Source organism: Aegilops tauschii, chromosome 2 (assembly GCF_002575655.3).
Source record: "Aegilops tauschii subsp. strangulata cultivar AL8/78 chromosome 2, Aet v6.0, whole genome shotgun sequence".
Classification (NCBI taxonomy): Eukaryota; Viridiplantae; Streptophyta; class Magnoliopsida; order Poales; family Poaceae; genus Aegilops; species Aegilops tauschii.
This window is the reverse complement of record NC_053036.3, coordinates 357,858,935-357,877,351: the sequence shown is the minus strand read 5'-3', so window position 1 is coordinate 357,877,351 and position 18,417 is coordinate 357,858,935.

Here is an 18,417-nt window from a genome sequence, read left to right as displayed (position 1 = left end):
AAGCTGCAGAATATGTATCATTTGTACTCGAGATTAACTAGATGGCACACAAAAGTATTAAAGAACAACATAGGTAATACTAGAAGTGGTATAATACTATAATCACCAGCCTATGGGATAGCATTGGCTGATGGATGATAACTATGGAACAGCGTTACCTAAAGAACAAGTCTCTTAGTTGAATAATGGAACAGCGTTAACTCCTGAACAAGACCCGTAAGAGATTAGCATGAATATACAGTGAAATGTGATAATATATTTCCATGCTTAGATGATTAACAAATCCATATATGTTGCACACAAGTAAGATGAGGGTATAACCTATCTGGCCGCCATCCATAGGAGTGAGCATCATGTGCTGACTTGTCGATGGCCCTGCAGTTGTTGTAGCTGTCCATGTCAGGCACGCGCATTCGATGCAGGGAACTGTTGAGTGGGGACTATAGCTCCCTTCTGGTGTATGCTTCCCTTCTTGGAGCAGCTACGATGAGTCGGAAGATGGTCTAGCTGAAGATGAAGAAAACGCATAATGTTAAGAACAACACATCTCTCTGATCTAAAGAAATACCCTAAGAGATCAACAAGAAGGTACGAGAGTGGTCACAACTCTATTGACTGAAGAATAAATTGGGGTCACACGATTTTATTTTATTTTGGTAATGTCCGATCTATGCCGGATGGCTTGATGGCCGTCTTGTGCCTCCTGGCTGACACTGTTCAGAATCTTCCCCGAAGAGCCAGCGACCACCGGTAGAGCAGCCTGCCTCCGCCGTCCGTGGCCCCGACCAAAACCCCGCTCCCCACCCCACCACACTGCCGTGGTTGCGCCGCCCCCGGGCCAATCCACAAAGACTCGCCGTCATCCAGATCCGGCAGCGGCAGTACCTTCAACTCACGCAACTCTAAGATAGCCATCTACGCGCTGCTTTCGCAGCGAACTTGCGGCCCCGAACCCTTACTTTAGGCACCAGCCAATCGGCAGCCTAGGAGCTCTGCCGCCTTGAGGGGTGCTGCTTCCCATTGGGGATCGATTGGCCCAGAATAAAAATTCAGACAACTGACGCCTAAATAAAGTGATTTGAGATGAGGGTGCGACCTATCTGGTGGCCCGGTGAAGTAGGCAGCTCCAGCTGCCGAGTCGGTGAGGCCGGCGCAGTTGTAGTGGCTACCGGCGGCAGGGAAGCAGAGATGTCGCGACGGTCGACGGCTGCGGGAAAGCAGCGCCGGGGCTCTAGAAGGATCCGAAGTTGGAGCCGCTCCGGCGCCGTGAACAACGGCGGGGGTGAATCGGCTCCTGTACGGTTCACGCGACCATCGCCGAGGCAGCTCCGGCAGCACGGAGTAAGAGGCACACAGCTTAGTGCACGACGGCAATTGAACAACGTCTCCGGCATTAGGGAGGAGGGCGACTGTGAATTTGGTGCGGTGGGGGCGCAATGGAGGAGGGGCTGAGGTTTTGCGGCTCGGGAGAAGGGAGCTTCCAGGAGAAGGTGATTTGGCGCCCACGAGGTATGAATGGGAAATTGGGAGGGGGAACCATGTCTTACAGACGCATTTGTCTGAAATGTGTGTGGGGTGGGGGTTACAGTTCTACCCCTGCCTTTAGGCTTCTCGGCTTGGGTCTGTGTACTGAGGGTCGGGGATAGTAGAGTAACTTTGCTTCTCCCCAATAGTGGGCGCGAGCGATTTCGGGCGTGTTTTGAAATATAGTGGGCGCGAGCGATTTCGGGCGAGGAGGGCGTGTTTTGAAATAGTGGGTGCGAGTTATTTTGGGTGAGGAGGGCGTGTTTTGAAATAGTGGGCGCGAGCTATTTCGGGCGAGGAGGGCCCGTTTTGAAATAGTCGGCGCGAGCTATTTCAGGGGAGGAGAGGGTGTTTTGCCAACCATGGTGTATGAATTATACGGCACATGTCATTTCGGCCGAGGAGAAGGCGCGCTTGGATGAAGTTATGAACCTACCCTCGATGTACAATGGGCCAACTGATGTGTGTCCCACATAGGCCGGTAATTTCGCGTCTCCCATTTATTTGCTCGGGTGAATTCCACCAAGCAGAGGGTGTTTAACGGTTCGTTCAAATTTTGGGAGAACGAGCATCCACGTCTACCTTACCAAGTCGATTCGAATCAAATTTTGAAATATTAGCCTGCCACTTCTTTTTTAGACGGAGAGATGATGCTCGGGAGTAATGTGTTTTTCCATGCTGCTAATGATTTACTATATGACAAATAGTTGACCCACTCAAAAACGGGAATCAAACCCAAAATGAAATATCTCGATTCAATGAAATAGCTCGTTCACCAGGTCAAAATAGTGAACTAAATCCAAAATTGAACACCTCAATCGAGTAGCATGTTGTACAGTATTATAGTACTCCATGAACATGTCGAAAGTCAAATTAATGAACTTGTTTGATATACGCATATCTCCGTTCATGTGTGGATTCTAGACAACATGTTCTCCAATTTTAAATATTTGAATGCAAGTTTATATTGATACATGGTTTATATCAGTCTTTGATGCATAAAACGCGACCTCCCCCTCTCCCGGACTCCTGCTCTCTCTCTCTCCCGCCGACAATCTTCAATTCTGTCGCACGCATCCAACACACAAACCTTGTTGGTCCCTCTCCCTCTCTCTCCATCTCTCTCTCTCTTTGTGTGTGTGTGGGGGGGGGGGGGGGGGGTCTTTCTAGTTCTCATGCATATATACTGCATCTATAGGTCTCTCTCGCACACTATGTATGGTTCTCTAGTCCAAGCTAAATATCTTGGGTGCACTCATCGTGTGCACACAAATTCCTTGGCTCGTTGCCTGTAACTCTCTCACGCACCACCCTGTCGTCTCAGAGCTCTTCCCTATCTCTCTCAAACTCTCCATCTCCCTGGGTCACACATACACATGCATATCTCACTCGCACTCGATAGACCCATCTAAAACTCTATCTCTCTCCCTCGTTCTCTCTCCATCTCACACGCACACAATCTCATGCCTAGCCAAGTATGATGATCTCTCACTCAATTGTAGGCACATGCAATCCCCTCTATATGTATATGACTAGCTAATTCTTAGTCTCCGTCACAAACATGTGCATGGTCTATCTCAATTGCTCTCGGGGCATCTTTCTATCGCGCACGCACCTCGTCCCTCGATCTCCCACCCATATAGTCCCCTCACGATCTCGAGGGGATCTCTCTATCACAAACACACCCTCTCTCCCTCCCCATGCGTCCATGTCCTCCATGCGTCCCTCTCGACCTTTGTTCCTTGTTGGACAGACCTCTATTGGATATGTGCTATAGAGGTGTCTCTCTCTGTTGCAAACAATAACGCACTAGCTATCTTCGTGTATCTCCTCACCTCGCTTTTCTATCTCGGAGATGCATGCGTGATATGTTTGCATAAGAAATGAACAAACACAGTCTCTCTCTAATTTATCGTTTGTTGTCCCTTTCTCTTTCACACACATACTCTTTTTGCACACTCACTCATTCTCCTTCACACGCACTTGATCTCTCTCGACTTGGGCACTCTCTTCGGTCATAGCATATAGATTTATTGAAAAGTCAAACATCACAAAGTTTGACCATGTACGTGGAGAAAAACATTTACATCTAGAACGACAAACATATACCATTAGATTCATCATGAGATGTAGTTTTGTATGATGTATCCTTGGTATTGTAGATACAAATAACATTTTTGTAAACCTAGTCAAAGTTTCCAAAGTTTGACTTCTAAAAAATTTATATGCACTGCATTATCGAGTGGATGGAATATCTCTTTCCCCCACTCAGCTATCTGACGCACCACTCAGCCTTATCGGGGCTCCTCTATCTCTCTCAAACTTTATATCTCCCTGGTTCACACATACACATGTCTCGCTCGCGCTACATAGACCCATCTAACACTCTCTGCCCTTGTTCTCTCTGTATGTGACACGCACCCCCCTAAGTACCATAATCCCTCACTCCATCATAGGCGCACGCACTCCCCCCTAAGTATGATTATCTCTAACTATCCATCAGGAACACACATATTGTCTCCTTCCATCCATACGTCTATCTCGATATCTCTTGGGGTATCTTCTATAATCACACACCTTGTCACTCGATCTCCCACCCATGTAGTCCCATCACGATCTCCACAGGATCTCTCTATGACAAACATACACTCTCTCCTCCCCATGTCTGCATTTTCTCCGTACGTCTCTCTCGACCTCTCTCCCTTTTTTGTCAGACCCCTCCTGGCCACGTGCTAGGGGTCTTTCTCTCTCGGTTGCAAACAACCACACACTATCTCCCCACCTTGTTTCCTCCGTCGAAGATGCATGTGTGATATGTTTGCATAAGACACACACGCTTTTTCTCTACTTTTATCGTGTGTTGTACATGTCTCTTTCACACACGCACACACACTTTTTTCAGTCACTCTTTCTATTTCACACACACACTCTCTAGTTAGGTACTCTCTCACGTCCATAAGCATATGGATGTTTTGAAAAGTCAAACCTCAGAAAAGTTTGACCCGGTATATGTGGAGAAAAACATTTACATCTGGAACGATCATTAGATTCAGCACAACATGTACTTTCTTCATACTATCATTTTTCTTTGGTATTGTAGATATAAGTAATTTCTTTATAAACTTGGTCAAAGTTTCAAAAGTTTGACTTTAAAAAAATGTGGGCACTACATTATCGAACGGAGGGACTAGCTCTTTCTCTCTCTCTACTATCTCTCACGGGCCTCCCCTCTCACTCGAACTCTCTATACCGACGGATTACACGGTCACTCTGTCAGTGTATAGCTCTGTATATTGTTTAGTTGACCGGTCAACCAGTCCACATGCTGCCTTCTCAGCTCGTGTTCTCTATCTTCGTATGCTGGCCCATGTGGCAGTGGGTGAAAATAAGTAAACAAGAGGCCCATCTGAAACGCGGTGAAGTAAACAAAGTTGAAACCACTCGGGGTAGCACCCCGCACGCTAGTAAATTGAGGGCACACTTCTTTCGCATGAAGGACGCACTCGCGCACAATTCACCACAGCGCGGCGGCATGCACAGAAGGACGCACTTGCGCACACCCAGCAGGCCAACACACAACACACACCAGCACACATGTACACCGGCGTCGCTACCGTCTGAGATGGACGGCGAGGCAGCCAACAAGCGGAGGCGGCTCGAGCCAAAACCGCATTCGGCGAGCCTGGACTTCATCAGCAGCGCCCCCGACGACATACTGCTCGTCATCATCGGCCTCCTCCCCACCAAATCTGCCGGGCGGACCGCCGGCTCTCCCGGCGGTGGCGCCCCCTTTGGCGCCGCGTCTCCCTCAACCTCATCATCGACAGTTGCCTCTGCGATGGGGATTGCAAACGCATGGCCACAGTCTCCAAGATCCTTTCATCGCACCCTGGGCCAGCCAGACGCCTTGACATCCGCATGTTCAGTACCAACTGCAAGGTCCAAGCCAAGTTCGACGAGTGGTCCTTATCCCCCGCCCTTGATCAGCTCGAGGAGCTCAGCTTTGAAGCTGGACGATGTCGCTACCTGCCACCGTTGGAGCTCCGCCTCACGCGAACGCTGCGCCGCGCCAGCTTCAGCTCCTGCTATCTTCCCCAGATTAATGTCGCGCCCGCCCTTATTCTCCCTCAACTCAAGCAGCTCGACCTCTTCGACGTTGGCATCTCGAAGAAGGCTATGGAGCACCTGCTCCGCAGCTGTACTGCGCTCGAGTACCTTCGTCTTGAGCAGATCCACGGGTTCATTAGCCTCCACATCGCCTCGACGAATCTCCGATGGATTTATGTGTCTTGCTTGTCCCGCAACAAGACATCAATTGGGAAGAGATCACTCGAGTTGTTCCACGTTATGGTCATTGAGAATGCGCCTTTCCTTGAGAGATTGCTTGTATCTGATCTAGAAGGTCCAATAAAAATCAGGGTCAGTGACGCGGCGAAATTGACAGCGTTGGTGTACTCGTCTGCCAAATTCTCCGAACTCTTTATTGGATCCGTAATCGTTCAGGTACAACACTCATCTTCTTCTCCGTCTTCTTGAAATTCACATTTTTAAATTTCTTCTTGATGTATTTACGACTGTCATCTAGAAAATGATTCCCACAAGCTCGACCCAGTCTATGCGCACAGTGAAGATCTTGCCAATAAAATCTATCGGCCCCAATCTGGATCAAGTTGTTGGATTCCTTACATGCTTTCCATCCACGGAGAAGCTACTCATCGAGGTGAAACTTATTTCCTATTAGTAAACGGTAATCACAATGTAGCTCATTTTTTTCGTAATTTGCCCAAATTATGATGACAAGTGTAGTGTTCAAAACTGCATCTACGCACTACACCGAAAGAAATGTTTTTAGTATTTTTTTCTCACGTGGTCACCTGCATCGTTTTATTGTTGTACTACTATAGTAGCCTAGGCTAGTCATAGTGGAAAGTAACTTAGACCTAAGAGCAAGTACTACCTCCATCCTGGTTTACTCTTCCTATTTTGTACTATCAAAATTTGACCATAGATTTAACTGACAAAATGTTAATGCATGTCACTAAAAATTATATCGTTGGATTCATATTTGAACATAATTTCCAATGGTATAATTTTTGGTGACATGCATTGGCATTTTCTGAGGTAAATCTATGGTCAAAATTTTACACTAAATACGAGGTAGTACAAAAGTGGGCTATAGCGGACCTCCACTATGTAGGCCAAAACACGTGCCAAATTCACTTGTGATGCATTTGGCATCGATGCCCCTCCATTGCTCACCTGGTGCCCCAATCTGGATCACCTACTTTGCTCCGGTGCTGAATTAACGCACGCAATGAAAAAACACTTGTGTGGGAGAGGGAGAGGACTGAGGCAATAAAAAAACACTTGGTTGGGAGAGTGAGAGGCCGGTGTAGTTGGTTTGATTGATTTGTTTATACATGTGGGTCTGTGTGCACAGCAGTGCGAACTCTCTCACATCACGAGAGTGGTGCCAAAATCTTTTGATTTGACATCGATGCGTATTATGTGGCATACTTTTGAGAAATATGACATCAACCACATAGTGGAAGTCAACAAATGCCCAAGCTCTTCACGTGCTCCTAGGTAAATGAGAGGAGAGAGAGAGTGAAAAAATATCACTAGCCAGCACACCCTATTGTATGAGCGAATGATATTGGTACCTCTTGATGACACGGCAATCTTATATAGCCAGCTCCTCTAATATGTTCTTTTCTTTTGCAGATAAAAAAAGAACCGAAAGTGAAAAATGTGCTGCACTATCACAATCTCATCGAATGCCTTGATCTCCATCTTACAGAAATTGATTTGATCGACTACCGAGGCAACACATCTGAAATTAAATTGGCCAGGTTCTTTGATCTGGAGGCAAGTGTGCTCAAGGTAATGAGGTTCGGCGTTCTCTGGCGCAACAATGAATGGCATGCTGATCACCGCAAGCGTCTAAGCCTAAATGACAAAGTCTCCGCAGAAGCTGTATTTGTTTTTGAAACATCAAGTGGCCAGAGATCCAAAAATTTATTTGCCCATTAGTGACTTGTCAGGGCAGTGGATTTTAGTTTTTACGATAATGCTGCATCCACGTAAAGTAACGAAAGTTCTTACATAAACTTCCTAGTAATTCCCTCTTCGTAGGTGCAGCATTACTCCTAACATTTGTAATATCAGTTCGAAACTTGTAATGTTGCCGTGTCCTATTCCTGCGTTTTCAAAATCCTGCGAATCAAAGAGGTCCTGAGTTGGTGATGATGTTGTGACTGCCATCTTTCACCAATAGCTGTCGGATCTAGATCTGACGCATACAAACCGACCTTTTGCAGTTTTGCAAAAAGATGCCCGCACTTGTTCCCTATTTACAAACAACTCCTTGTCTCTCACAATCATCCTTATCTCCTCCCCACTACATCAAGAAGGCCATGAAAAAATATGGCGCGATGGCCGCTGTCGGCGCCGTCCACCCCCAATCTTGGTGTTCCGTGCAATGCACGGGCATCTACGCACGGGAAATTATGTCAAACACGGCTAGTTGTAAGCAGGCTAGCTCTACAGCCATGATGATAGTGACTGCAGACGGTGAGGCTGACTATGGTATGTCGAACAGGCGCCTACAGTCAGGTGTCATCTCAGGCGCAGGGTCTTGTCACTTCACTGTGAGGATCAGCACGTAATAATTTGACCAACGAGTAGTACAGTACTACTACATTGGTTGTACTACTACTAGTACTAGCACCACCGTCTGGATTTAGTAGTACTACCACATCCATCTAGATTTAGTATTTGACTAGCAATATCTAGTAATGCATGTCATAAAAAATGTACTACTCCCTCTGTAAATAAATACATGGTGTATTGTTTTATTCCTTCCGGTAGATGGCTCAAATCTGAAGTCTCATCAATCAGACTACTATTGTACTCACCGAGCGCTCAACTTGGTAAGCTACCAACAAAAAATTGCAATCAAAGACTACTATTGTACTCCCTCCGTACTGGTGCAGTAGTCAAGTTACGAAAACCAAATAGTAATCCCAAAACTTTTAGGCGCGGTGCATTAACTACCCACCTCGGTCCCAGTTTTTTGCCAAGAAAAAATAAATCACCCAATACGAGACGTGGGGTGCGTATGCATCCAATGACTTGAGACTACTCCCTCCGTCTAGGTGTATTGCCATCTTAGAGCAAGTGAAAAAGAGGAGTGGGCTCTCATGGAAGAGCCTAGCTATATGCGGATTCCTAGGCCGATATAATAAATATGAAGAAAGAGGGAGAGAAGATGAGAAAAAGTAGTACTCTTATAACCAACCTTATAGCTAACCTTATTGTATGAGTGGCTACAAGTGATGGGTCTATGACAAGGCAACATCATACAGCCAGCAACTGGCTATAGTATTAATCATGCTCTTAGGTTGTGCACCGTGACCAAGACGAAGGGGAAAGCGAGAGAACTTAATGTCTTTTTGCTAATTAATAGCATTACATGCAATGAACTAACCACTGCATGTCATGTTTGGTAGTCTCAAGTCATTGAAAGCATGCACAACCCACATCTCTCATTGGTTGATATGTCACGAAATAAGAAACGAGGAGGGCGTTAATGTACTGTGCCTAAGTGTTTTGGGATTATTTGGTTTTCGTAAGGTGACTTACACACCTAGACGGAGGGAGTACGTAGGCTGGTCATAGTGGGGAGTAACTTATACTACACTAGTCTAAGTTACTACCTTCATAGTGCAAAGTAACATAGTAGTAGTGTCATAGATGGCTTCATTTATTAGCTTGTAGACTCATATTTAATTGGAAAACGCTACTCCCTCCTTTTCGATTTATAGTGCTTATCTCAAAATTTTAGATTTCTCATTTTATAAGTCTCAATTTGATGGTTCCTTACCACATGTTCAGATTTCAAGGTGCATTAAATCATTGCATGCAAGTATTAAGAGAAAATTAACCAATGCATGGACTTCATGCATGCATGCATTGCAATTAATGCATTGGTAAACATAATTTTTTTGAGGAAACCGAGTGCATTAATTGAGTGTTTTTGCAAACTACAAAAAATATTCCACCACTCACCATCTACCTTGGTTGATGAGATTTTTGAATTGAGCCCTATAAACCGGAAAGGAGGCAATATGTTACAGTAACATATTATGTTACTCTAAACACATCTCTCCTCATTAAATACATGCCACATAAGCAAACTTGTCTTGGACTGCGGTATGTTACTTGCTAAGTTACTCCCACTATGACTAGCCTTAGCACAACATTTTGGGTTACATGCATTAACATTTTATTATTTAAATCAAAGGTCAAAACTTGGCGCAAAATGCAAAGGGGACCAAAAAACTAGGAAACATCAAAGTTCTCTCATTTGGCCCCAACTAGAGGTCCGGTGAGATGACTATACTGCATTGACACGGAGGGGGGCGCAACTTTATTGACTTACTGCACCTGCCTTTGGGTGTATGACACATGGGCCCAACAGGTGGTTGGCCCACCTATCATACAGCAAAAGGCAGGTGCAGCTAGGGCACCGAAGCTCAGTCCCACAGGGACGCAGCTTCATTGACTTACTGCACCTGCCTTTGGTGTATGACAGGTGGGCCCAACTAGTGGCTGGCTCACCTGTCATACAGCCAAAGGCAGGTGTAGTAGAGGGCCGAGGAGTAGATGGCCAACACACAAATGAATGCAACACACTTTGCACTTCTCATATAAAGGCTCCCCGCCAGTCCAATCTACGAAATCCTACGCACCTACGAACCCTAACCAAGGGCAAGAGTGATCACTCCAATCGCAAGATCAGTTGACTAGAAGCTAGACCCATGGAGGCGATGAGCACGAGCATCAGCCGGCTGTGCCAGATGGTCCACGACGCCGGCCTGCGGCCCGGCACCGAGGAACGTCTCCAGGTCGTGCTTGAGGCTGCCAGGGCGAGAGGCCGCTTGGACTACAGCTTCGTCTCCTTGTTCGACGAGGTCCTCGTCAGCTTCCTCGACAAGTTCACTGTCGTTAAGAAGCTCGCGGACGACCTTGATGTACACCTCCAGCCCACGCGCCCAGGCTCTGCGATGCCCGCCACCCTCAACGGCCTCTATGGTGACAACCTCTTTGACGCACAGGTGGCCCTGCGACTGCCCGCCGTCACGTTGGAGAATGTCCACCTCGAGGTCACACTCGCCGCGCAGCGCCTGGCGCAGCAAGACACCGTCGACATAATCACCCACGTCTAAGCGCAAACCGTCCACAAGGACTACTATGTGCAAGAGCAGGACGATAGGTCGCTGGCCTTCTTGGACCGCAGGGCAACCTTGGACGGCATTGTTCAGAAGCACATTGAGCTCGCCGCCAACGCCGCTGCTCCTCACACGTCGGTTGGTGACCTGGCGCACTTGGGCGTGAGGATGTCGTTGATGGATCCGTATGTATCTTTATCTTTCCGTCAAATCTGTGTAGTAGTATATGGTACTACTAGTAATTATCTTACCTTTCACATCAACTTCATAATTTTTGTACGTACTCCATGCATGAACCGCGCTAGAACCAAACTTCTCATTACGATAGGGAAAATCCTTATTTCTATCTATCGGTCGCGCCATGGAGCAGAACCAAAATTTCCAAGTTACAAGTTCAAAACGAGAAGCCTGCCGTGTTCGCGTGGCACGCCCACATGGTTGGTCCGGCACGACGCTCAAGGGGGAATACGTGATGTGTTGCATTTTCACTTACAAGTGGGACCGCAGTTGAGCAAACCGACTATAGGCAAACCCCCACCCTGCCCACCGCGCGATGGCTGAGAAACCAGGAGGGAGAAGAATGGATGTAGCACGGACTCCAAGAAAATTGGTGTCAGATGGGACTCATGTGGGTGGCGTGTGCCGTACTGCTAGACGTGAATGCTAGTTATGGCCCATGCCACCCCACTATATCGAGCCTATATCAAGGTGCTGGTTACGTAGAACAAATTTCCTGGAGCCGTGCTCATCCCTCCTCTATCTCCCTTCTCAGCCAGCCAGCAGACGCGCGGAGACCATCGTCTGTTTGCTCACATGCGGTCCCACATGTCAGTGAAAACACAAGAGGACCCACTGAACCTGCACATCTTTCGCCTCGACGTGCTGGTGATGAAAAACAAATCCAATAAAGATCTTCGGTGGCCGCTTTTGGAGTTACTCAAGAGTACAGTTTAACCCAAGGTGCACATCACGTGGCTTCAACTAGCATTCCATTTTCTTGCATGACACGACCTAGATGCTGGATGTCCCACGTGTCGGCAAAAGGAGGAAGAACTCGACCAAATGTTCTCCACATTTAGACCGGAGGAGTAGGAAACACGGCAAGCCCTGTGCCTACATCATACTACGTACAAGCCCACCTCACGTAGTAATGCTATCACCATATTTCTCGGCCTCCGTGCGACACCTAGCTCTAGTTGATCTAACTAGAACTAACTATTGTGCTAGCATACTCCAATATTGGTTGGCTCTATGTGATGTGGCAACTTCATATAACCGGATGTTGGCTATACTACTACGGCACTAACACTCCAAGAAGTGAGTCGAAAACCATTCATAAATTGAGTTTATGACATGCATATGCAAATGTACCGTTCATTACATACAACAAGTCATCAACACACAACGACAACGAGGATACATGTTGGATTATAGATTAGTTCCAACAAAATATTCTAGTAAATACTAAAGTTTTCATCACACAACAAATAACAAGCAATGAAATGAACTTCAACTCAACCAATCCTCCGCGTTGGAAACACTTGCTTTGAACCATAGGTAAGCCTCTGGGAAGGGCCAGCTATTGTCAATCTCGAGACCAACGCATGACTGATCATCCAGGCTGAAGCAGCCTATATCAGGACGCATATTGTGATAGCCACGGTAGGGAACCATAGCAATGTCCAAGGTATATATATAGTTGCTTATCATAAATGGTAGTAACGTTGTGTCAACAGCAGCTAGATCGCCTTTCACCATAAATTGGATAGTTTTGTCCAAGGAAGAGTGATTCCACTACAAAAAAAATAAACTTCCGTGATGATACGTGTTTGTCACAGTAGGTCGCGTTTTTTGTCATGCATGTACATCCATGACGATTTTATGACAGAATCAAGATAGTCATACTTGTGCTGTGGTAGAAGTGTTCCATGACATTACCAAAATTATCATCACGGAAGTGTCCACTTCCATGACGATAAATTGCGAGTCACAGAAGTGCTTTCGTCAAGGGTGACTGACACGTGGCATCCACCGTAACGGAACGCCGTTAAGCTATCGGGTCCGGTTTTGGATCTGATAACCCGTTAACAGCCTGAACCAATGGGGATTTTCCACGTGTAAAATCATCATTGGCTGGAGGAAACACGTGTCAGCTCCGCGTTGGCACAGGTGTCACTCATCCAATGGGCGAGATGCGCCTATGATATGTTGACACGTGGACCGGCCCAAAAGTGGCCCATAAAGTTTAAATGGGCCGGCCCAAGTAAAGGCCCACAAGATTTTGCGGACCATAATGGGCCGGCCCAGCTAAAGGCCCACGAGATTTTGCGAACCATAATGGGCTGGCCCAGCTAAAGGCCCACAAGATTTTGCGGGCCATAATGGGGCGGCCCAGGTAATGGCCCACAAGATTTTTGCGGGCCATAATGGGCCGGCCCAGGGGAAGGCCCACAAGATTTTTGTGGACCATAATGGGCCGGCCCAGCTAAAGGCCCATGAGATTTCACCGACATTAATGGGCCGGCCCAGCTGTAGGCCCACAAGATTTTGAGGACCCTAGTAGGCCGGCCCATTAACTGGCTACCATGTTTTGGGCCAAATGCCCGCCAATATTTGATCCGGTCCATTAATGGCCTGCCACGTTCCAGGCCTAACAATGGCCCATATGAGATCCGGCCCATTAAAATCCTACCACGTTATGGGCCAAATTACGGCCCAGATCAGGTCCGGCCCTTTATGAGGCTTTGGGCTAAATTATGGCCCATATCAGATTCGGCCCGTCAACTGGACGCTATGCTTTTGGGCCCACTTGCTAAAGGCCCATTTAGTAATTTGGCCTGATATTAGTTTCGGCCTGTTAAGGGCTCGTTTAACATTTCGGCCCTATATTAATTTTGGCCTGTTAAAAGCCCGTCATATAGTTGGGCCTAACTACGGCCCAGTTTGCATCTGGCCTGCTCGCAGCCAATAATCTGATTGGGCCAAACAAGGAGCGAGACAATTTTGGCCTGTTAAAAGCCCGTGATTTGATTGGCACAATCATGGGCCGGGGTCCATTTCGGGCTGCTGCCGGCCCATGAGCTGTTCGGCACATTTCAGGCCCAACCTACTTCTCAGGCTCCTAAAAGCCCATTGAGTTTTCTTGCGAAAAGAGGGCCGGCGGTTTACTCGGCCTATTAAAGGCCCGAATCTATGAGTGGGCCAGTTTACATTTAGGCCTTTTAACGGACCAAGATGACGGGGCCCATGATGCGGATCATACATCGTGATTGCATGACGGCCCGATTATGTACTGTAATTTTACGGTTTGGCCGGTTTAGTACGAAGACAGGATATATATACAGTAAAATAACTGCAACATCGTGAATAAGAAAAAACCTAGACTATACAATAAAGAAATTACGGCATAGTACATCCACTAGGCATCAAAGTTCGCCACTATGATAATAAAGCACAAGCAGACAGCAGATTACATACACTGGGCATCAAAGATCGCCACCAGTGCAACTAAACAAGCCGACAAAATAATATACAAAACTGACAGCACTTCAATGGAGTTCAAGAAAGGTTAGCCCTGGTGGGGAGCTGCAGCACAAGCAGCTGAGCAAGCTGATGAGACTGTGCTTGTTTAACACTTATATCCTCCTCACTCTGAAAGATAAACAAGCAGACAGATGACAGGTTTTGCACATAAAAGTATCAGTGCGAACAATTCATCACATTCCTTACTGACGAATAAAGTGACACAGTTTAAAATTGCATTAACACAATATGGTATTGTTCAGGTCAATACATGGCAGGAAATGACATTGTGAAGGAGTTGGCAGGTTCACGACACCACTCGATTACAGATCAAGAACTCATAAGTATCAATGGTTAGTGTGCTGTCAATTTATCCCATTTTAGATTGGCAAATAAAGAGACGGTTTAAATAATAGTAGAATGATATGACATTGTTCATAGTTAAGACATTGCAGGATATGACATTGTGCTATAGTGGGTAGGTTCACCACACCACTGGATTACGGATCAAGAACAGAAGCATACATGCAGTGCAAAAGAAGATCACTTGCTCTGTATAGTTTAATTTAGATGGTATGAAGGAGGAACTTGGTTATACAACTGAAAACTTAAATTGAGAAGGACAAACTTTTGTTTATGAACTACATAATAAACTTTAAACATGCAATTTGATGCAAACACCAAAAATAAACAATTGTTGTAGTCATGCCTAACCAAATATACACAACAAAGTTTGAAGGCTTGGGAAGGACAAACTTACATTATTGGTGAAGACAGGCTCTATAAAGCCCTTGTCCATGGTGATGGGGGGGGGCAATTCAAGAAGTTTACCACAGAACCTTCTTCATAAGCATTGCCTTTATTCTACATTTTGTTAAGAGTAAATATAGATGTGATAATATAAGAAAAAAATGGAGAATATTTAAGATAAGATGAAGAGTGATGCCACATAACCAAGTAGCTATAAATGTAAGTACAGCGATACAGGCAAAAGGTACAACCAAGAGCAATGCACAGCTAAACTTCTTTAGTACCATCGGTGTTATCCAACCTTATGGTAAGAGTAAATATAGATCTGATGTGTAGAAAATGGAGGGCAAAGGAAAATAAGCTGCAGAGTGATGGTATATGAACAACTACCTGTCAATATAAGTATACTGATAAAGGACATCAAGTATTTACAAGAACAATGCAGAGCTAAAAAAATTCATTGCATTGGATATATTCTACACTAATGTAACCATTTATACAAATCAGATAATTTGGAGCGAACAATTGATAAGCAAGCTATCATGCATACTGCTGTCACATAATGAACCAGGTATGTATGCAAGTACAGTGATACAGGACAACAGGTACTAACAAGAGCAAAGCAGCGGGCAGCATATTTGCGATATCCTGTCGTTCTTTTCAAACCGGAATTCTTCTTCGAGCAAATTTCCTGCAAAAAAGATCCGTAAGGCACATGCGGAAAAGTAGAAGTTCAAATTGTCATGTGATTTCATAGACAGTACCTCATCCTGGGAACGAGGCCAGTGCATAACAAGGTTTTTCCATTCAATGTCTTCTAAATTTAGCACAGGAGACTTCACCGGAAATTCGTTTATAGACTTGCCATCAAAGTGTGATTTCCTCAGGTAACACCGATACTGCTGCAATGCTTCCTTGAAAAGCACAAGCAAGCTTTGCTCGTCATGACTATCCAGATTGACCCTCTCCCACTTACAACAATGTAATGTAAATCATTGATGTGTTCAATAAGCAGAAAACATGAAAATAATAACCATGAATAATAGCACTTACACGTAAGTTGGACAGGAAGATGTGAAAATGGTGTTTGTCTTCACTATAATCTTCCCATGATGGGAATATATGCACGTAGTCCCTAACAACATTGAAAGCATTGTCTTTTAAACTAGGAATAACTCGAATGGGGTTCCAATCTGTAGGAATTGGCCGTCTCTGCAGTTGGGATAGGTCTTCGGCCGGTGGACTTGCTGTACTTTTTGCTGGAGTGGGATTTTTCTGTGGTACGGCTGGTGCTATGGCAACTGAAATCGGTATACCTTTTGCTGGAGTGCAAGTCCTGTGTGGTGGGGCTAGTGGTGTGGCCAGTGAAGTATGGGTACAGTCTGCTGGAGTCGGTCCTACGTTTTGTGTCACTGGTTGTACAGCCAATATAAGTGGGGTGCTATCTGATTTCTCCGGCACAACCACGTTTTTCAAGGACTTTGCTGGTGCTCCTTCAGGTTCGGCAATCACCCTCTTCCTTTTTGATGTCTGATGCACAAGAACAACATTTGAGTGGGAAAACAGGGTATGATGACAGATGGAATATGTATTGATAATGGATGGGCATGGCATCTCGACATATATGATGAGTAAACTAAGCAGATGGTGGTGCAACAAAGTAGAAGAAATGCAAGACAACATATGAAAGATACGCGCAATCAATAAAACCTTGCCAAATTAGAACAGGCACCTTGATGGGCGAACAGGACAGGCCATCTGCCTTTGACTCCTAGAGGTTAGAATACTCATTAGGATCATATTCTGAACAAGAATCAACAGGTGGGGAGCGTATGAGTTTCATTGCATCCAGAATTGCACTCAATGCCTTGGTGCCAATTTTGTAAGTCATTGTAGTGTTTAGCTTCAAGAGTGGACTGCTGCTAGTGCGACACAAAGCAGCTACATAGATCATAGTGTAGATATAACGGGAAAACCGTAAGCATCAGAGAAAAAACAGCAAAGTGGAACTTGCTGAAATATATGTGCTAGTATTGCCGGTACGGCTAGAAAGGCTTCGGATACCAGCTCTCTTCAACTAAAGGTGCGGTACTATTAATATCAGTGTAACTCTCAAAGGCGACACAGCTCCCCGCATTTCCTTGCTATTCTTATAGTATTCAAGTGGGCAGGCCACTACAAATCCTATTCCCATGTTTACAAAATCCTACGAATCAAAGAGGCCCGAAGAGTTCAAGGTGGCCATCACAACTGACCGTATAGACCTCTACACTGCAAATGTCCCTGCTCATCTTTCACTACAAGGAACATACTGTACTACTATCATACTCCCTCCGTTCCAAAATATAAGTCTTGGTAGAGATTTCCACTATGGATCACATACAGATATATCCAGATATATTTTAGAGTGTAGATTCACTCATTTGCTCCATACGTAGTCCATGGTGGAATCTATACAAAGAATTGTATTTAGGAATGGAGAGAGTACTTATTAAAGAAGAACAGAAGAGGAACATGCTAAAGAAGAGCAAGCAGATTTTGGATAATAAAATGTTCGTTGCGCAGTGCCCACACATGATGAACCAGAGCGCATTAAGAAAGCAACTCCATGCTGTCTCTCTATATGTGGTGCACGTGCTTTTTGAAAGTAAAGTAGGAACATTAGCGACCAATTAAATGTTATCTGTTTTAGTAATATCAGCATCATATCAGATTCGTACTTGAGCAACAAGTTTGGAATTATGAGTGGCACATTGTTTAGCTTGATGGATTCAGGAGCAATGCTAAGCAGGTACGATGATGGTACTGAATGTAAAGGCATGTCTGCATGCAAGTCGCGTGACTTTTGTCATTTGGGTCAGTCGACCATTTCAGGCGGTTGGATTAAGATCCTACGTCTCATAACCCTTCTTCTTCCTCGTCTCTGATTCTTCCCATACAGAACACCGTACGGGCCGCCGGCCGGACCACCGCCCCCCACCGCCTGTGTTCCTCCACCACCCCCACCCCCGCCCCACCCGCGTCGAGTTTTCTTCGTTGGGCGAGGCCCCACCACCGCCCCCACAACCACCATCCCCACCCGAGCCCCTTCGTTCGCACCGGCGAACTCCGGTGAGCTCTGAAAAATCGACTGACCCAATTTTGAAATTTAGTCTACTGTGATTTAACTAGTGTGGAATATAAAAGGGGAAAACCATAAGCATTGGGAGTATAGTGTTGAGCGTGCCATGGCGGATCTGAAGGTGCAAACCGGACAAAGGCAACTTCGCAACCAATGTTTGCTTTCAACTAGCATGTAAGTGATGGACAAGAAATCAGAGTAAAGTAGTGGCGATCTATTTTCTTGCTGCAATAACTTGAGTAGATACGAAAGAGTACCGCCTCTGGT